This window comes from Pempheris klunzingeri, chromosome 6, assembly GCF_042242105.1.
Source record: "Pempheris klunzingeri isolate RE-2024b chromosome 6, fPemKlu1.hap1, whole genome shotgun sequence".
Lineage (NCBI taxonomy): Eukaryota > Metazoa > Chordata > Actinopteri > Acropomatiformes > Pempheridae > Pempheris > Pempheris klunzingeri.
In genome coordinates this window covers 2898949-2904948 of record NC_092017.1, presented here as the reverse complement: position 1 = coordinate 2904948, position 6000 = coordinate 2898949, and positions in this window count along the sequence as shown.

Here is a 6000-nt window from a genome sequence, read left to right as displayed (position 1 = left end):
TTTATTTTGGATATTTTAGCCTAAACCCTAGATTGCATTTATACTGTCTATGGCTAAAACAATAACTAGGGTCATAAAAGGATATATCTACTGAATACATGAAATTTCTAATACAGCCAACCTTTTAAATACACTGCATGTGGATAGTATATGTTAAGAAACTGTAAATATGGTGGTTAATTTCAGATACTTTAGTCAAAACCACAGACTTTATACATAGTTCCAACAGTTTACAGAAGGAATTCACCATGTTCAACTATAGTGCCCTTCCATGAACTATGTCATCCAACATTGTGTGTGCGTGTGTGTGCTCCATAGCAACGGCCGATGAAGATAGTGGGCAGTAATTTCTCAGAATCAAAGGAGAAGTAAATTCAAAGGCAGGGAATTATTATAAACCTATTGTATCATTGACTTATTTAGGACACTCGTGTTTTACTAGCAATAAATGTTAAAGATTGTATTTTAAGAAAGTGGCGAAAGTGAAGATAACATACTTCCAGGCAGCGGGTCCTCCTGTCTGCCGACATGGATGTATTATTATACATACATGTCCACCCACCAGACTAATGAAATTAAAATAAATAAATAAAAATAAGAATACAACCTTGTGATAAAATGTTGAGTGACATAGTGGTTAAAAGCTTCTGCGCTCCCAAGTCTAGCAATACCAGGTTGAGCATTACGCCCCGGGCTCAGTAGGGGGAAAGGAGCGTAACATAAACGACCAGATCTTGTTTGGTTAGTTCACAGTTATATTTATTACAAAAAAGATTGTTAAACAATACAATACAATAAGAATACAATGTGCAAAATAAACAAAGAAGATCAGGAGGAAGAAGTGAAAACAAAAGAAACAGCAAGGCCAAGGGCCGTAACAAGCATCCATAGTAACCAACATAGCAACGATAGTAAGACCTGAAACATCATGTATATACGCATAAACTGAACAAGGATTATGAAAATAAAATGCACATTTCTCGCTAGAGTTTATATTTTGTAATGGATTTACACAACAATCGTTTTATAGAGTCAGTTAGGACATATAATGGCTAACATAGGGATAATCTTAATATGATTCAATTAGGCCTATATGCCACATCTTGTTGTTATTGTTACATCTAAAATAACTCACTTAGAACAGTGAATAATGCAGTGTGATGGAGCATTTAAAAAAAAATCCACACATAAATATGCTAAATGTACGCTTTGTTTCTTTATTCTTTTTCTCAACCACATCACTGTGACACTGTTTTTTGAATGAACATTATGTATGGAAAAGTTAAAACAAAAATGTTCATCTTTGGCAGTGATTTATTTGTTGTCATTCACTACAATATAAGTATAAATACAGCAAATGAAGCTTAGTGTTATGCCTAACTAAATTGGCTGGACCCCGAAATGCAGACACAAAAGACCGGCTGTTCTGGTTAGGAGAAAAAGCAAGTTTATTGGTGGGTAGGTAGTGGGGGAATCAGGAGCTCAGTCTCCAGGGCGAGAGCAGGGAAGCCGAGGGGGAAAGAAGGGCCGGAGCGGAGGCGAGGAGGTGCAGGCTGGTGGAGGAGCGGGTGCTGGGAATCTGGGAGGACGAGGAGAACAGAGGTGAGATTTCTATAAGTCGTCAAAGAGTCAAGTTACTAGGAGCCTGATGGGGAAGAGTGGAGGACTGTGCCGGTCTTTAAAGGCTGGAGAGGTATAGGTGGCTTGATTGAGAATCTGGTGCAGGTGTGTGGTGACTGCAGGTGAACTGGAGTAACCTCCTTGACTCTGCTCGGGTGACAGACAAACAACCACAGACAGGGGGAGACAGACACACATAAGGGAGAGAGACAGGGAAAACAGGGAGAAACACAGGGGTCCTAACACGTATCTGTAGTCCAACCACGAAGGCTGTCCATCTTTATCATGAATGTATCCTTTCACTATCTTTATGGTCTCTCATTATTTATATTATCTTCGAGTGAAACTTGAACCAATCATATTTTTTCTTCTGCCTTTGTGAGTCAGTCATTTCATCAGATTAACGTGACCCTCCTCCAACCCATTTACCTCCAGTCCTCATCACATTCAGCTCCCCAAGTCCTTCCACCATCCTCATCATAAGTTTTGCTCCACATTCATCCAGATCTCAGCTTTGCTCTTCACACCTTCATCACTACCACCACAGTGTCTAGACTCCATCAAGGGATATTCCTCTCATGTCGTGCATCTCTATAGCCTTTAAGATGACATCTTGATAGGGTCTAATCACCAAAGACCCTATATCTTCACCTTATCATGGATTTTGCCATTATTATATAACATTATATTTGTTTGATCACTCTGCAATCCTCTAGTGAATAAGTCTGATTGAAATGCTTATTTGTCAATTAAGCCATAAGGCTGTATTTCTTAACAATGGACTGTGAGCTTAGCTTAACTTTAAAAGCACCCAAAACAGAACATGGAATGAAGGTACTGAATATGTGAACTGTAATAATATAACATATAGTACAATGTATAATCATAAAATATAAAAACATGTTTCTGCAAAACATCTGAAAAGGAAAACGAGTTGGGGTATATTTGTATTTAGGCTATGCCTGAATAAAAGGCCAGCTATGCCTAAAGAAAGATGACATATGACCTCAAATGGAATTTGGAATAATAAATAAATAATAAATAAGTCAGAAACAAAAATGTAGTTCAAATGATGTATTTCATTTCCATGTAATTTGGAGAAAGTCCTTGGCTGCCAGGAATGGGCCCCCTCCTTGCCACTGAAAACAGAATGGAAAGTCTTCTGTCACTAGTACTTGCTAAATCTTTCCATTCAACTAAAAACGTTTACCATGTATCAAGCACACATCATTACAAAACATGTCTTTTATAAGTGCTGTGTAATTTTCCTTCTATGAGGGACCATCACCAATTTGAAAGTCAATAATTGTCAGTGCTATAGCTGCTGTTAGTATGTTGGTTGCTGTTTGTGTTGTCTCTCTCTCTCTCTCTCTGTCCCACCCCCACCCCACACAGACCCTGACAGAAAGCCCCCCCCCCTCTGAGCCTGGGTCTGTTCCAGGTTTCTTCCCGTTAAAGGGGAGTTCTTCCTGCCACTGTGTCCTAATATAATATCTGATGCTGCTCATGTGGGGATTCTTGAATCCTTAATTCCTGAATCGTTGGGTCTCTCTCTAATTAAAGAGTTTGGTCTAGACCTGCTCTTTAAAAAAACAGAAACCTCATCAACATCACTTGCTTTAACTAAAGAGATAGTAAAAGAAATTAGACTGCTGGTGGTAGGATCACCTGTAGGTGGATAATTGTATTGCATTCATCTAGTCAACCAACATCTCTGCTTTGCCCTATGAAGAGAATAAAAAAAAAACATATTCCACTCTTAGGATTAGGTTATTCTTTGTGGTTATTGTCGATGAATTTAATTGATACAATCAATCAATCTTTATTTATATAGGGCCAATTCATAACAGCGTTATCTCAAGACTCTTTCCATAAAGAGCAAGAGAGACCTCTTTCTGTCAGGGTCCGTGTGGGGTGGAGGTTGGACAGAGAGAGAGAGAGAGAGAGAGAGAGAGAGAGAGAGAACACAAACAGCAACCAACATACTAACAGCGACTATAGCACTAACAATAGGAGCGTGACTAATAAATTAGCATTAGCAATATGGTAATATTGAAAAACATGACGAGTCGCTGACGATCCGCATCAGTGATTCATGAAGCCAGAGAACCACAGCAGCAGGACCAGGACCAGGATCCACAGGAACCAGAGAACCACAGCAGGAGAACCAGGACCAGGATCCACAGGAACCAGAGAACCACAGCAGGAGATCCAGGACCAGGATCCACAGGAACCAGAGAACCACAGCAGCAGGACAAGGACCAGGATCCACAGGAACCTGAGAGATGAGAAAAGCACAGAAAGGCTCCAGGGAAGATACCAAGTTAGTGGCAGACATTAGGCGGACATGAGACATAATGATGGAGAGGAAGAGGAGGATAGAGAATAGAGAGGAGCCCAGTGCATCATATGCGTCTATAGCAGCATAACTAGGGGCTGGTCCAAGGCCTGAGCCAGCCCTTAACTATATGCCTTATCAAAAAGGAAGGTTTTTAGTCTACTCTTAAATGTAGAGAGAACCCAAACTGGAAGGAGATTGCACAGGAGAGGAGCCTGACAGCTGAAAGGTACTTTTGGAGACTTTGGGAACCACCAGCAGAACACCAGCAGCTAAACTTTGCTCTTTTTTAATGTCAAATAAAAAATGTTTAATGTTCTGATAACCGAAAATAATCTACATTGTATATTGTTAGTTGAGACTTGGCTAAATAGCACTACTGGCAAGCTTTCAATTTTATCAGTCAGTCAGACAGAGCAGGAGAGGAGGAGAGATGGCAGTCATTTTATATACATAGTTTGTGTGCATTGACAATGACCTGGGTGAATTTACATCTTTGAATATCTGGTAGCCCAAGGCAGGATAATTAGTGTTCATCGTTACATTATATTGGCCCCCCCACATGCTTAGGAACAGATCTCACTTGGATTCACGAGATACGACAGTTTAATCCTGACTGGAGACGTAAATCGTCATATTAATAAAAAAGAGTGACTCCAAAGCTATGAGCTCATGAATATACTGAACAGCTTTGAACTCACCCAACACTCATCAGCATGGTGACACTCTAGACTTGGTAATAAGAACAGAACAGAGAGCACAATGTATGTTTCCATAGTTATGCAGATGACACACAACTGTATATCTCTGCTGAACCAAATTATACTGCAGCTAATAACTCCATTACTGGCTGTCTGTGGCAACATAATAATAGATGAGCAGTAATTACTTAAAGTTAAACCAGGATGAAACTGAAATCCTGCCAGACAGCCCCAAAACAAAAAGAGAAATACTGTTTAATTGTCTGGGGAAATGAACTCCCTGGATTGAACCTGAGGTTACAAGTCTTGGTGTTATCCTATATTCAGTTCTATGCTTCAAGTTCCACATAAATAATGCGGAAACATAATTTTTCCACCTTAGACAGATCGCCAAAGTATGACAATCAAAAAGATGCAGAAAAACTGATTGATGTCTTAATTTCAAGCTGACTTGATTACTGTGATTCACTTCTTACTTGCCCCCTGAAAAAAGCTATGCAGCTTGGCTCTCAACCACAACCAAGACAAGTGAACACATAAGTCCAGTTTTAGCTGCACTGTATTGGCTTCCTGTAGAATTAGTTGTAGTCAGATTGACTTGAAGGCCCTTAAAGTGACTTTAAAATTGTTCTTCTTCTCCAAAGTGGCTAAAAAATCAACTAATGCCACAATTTCCTCTACTGAACCTATTGGGTGTTGGCGTGTTGGTGTGTGATTGATGTTAAACTTTGGTGCAATAGATCTGGAAAAATACTGTTTTCCCATAATGAAAAGATAAAAACATGCAAAAACATTTTAATTTGTAATCCAAATTACACATATACAAGGATTCAGGATATTAGCAAGTCATTTTTGAAGACCACAGCCAAAAGAACAACAAGAGAAAAAAAAACACTCTGTACATATTTCAGTTTACAGTGAGTAGCCAGTTGGAGAGTACCAGAGAACACTAAGGCAAACCATCAGCAGACAGAAGAGACATTGCCTTTTTTGTACTTAGTCCACCACAGCAGAGTATCAAGAAGTATCTTTGCTACAAAACAAGGACTGATGTCTCCCTTTATTAGCAATCAGCTGCATAAATTACACTGTGATATAAGCAAAACAAAAAAACAGAGGGTATCTATCTAAAGTATAGCATTACTGTACATGTCTTCTCACTAGCTTTGGAACACCAAACTGGCAAAAATATGCAACTCTTTTGTACAGCTCTGGGTTTGACCAACATCTGCCTCCTGCTAACAGAATCCCTCAACAACAGTCAAAGGTTGTGCCTTACCACTGTAACATGGGTCCTGAATATGATACTAAAGTGAGGGTCACGGGTAAAGAGTTAACCCC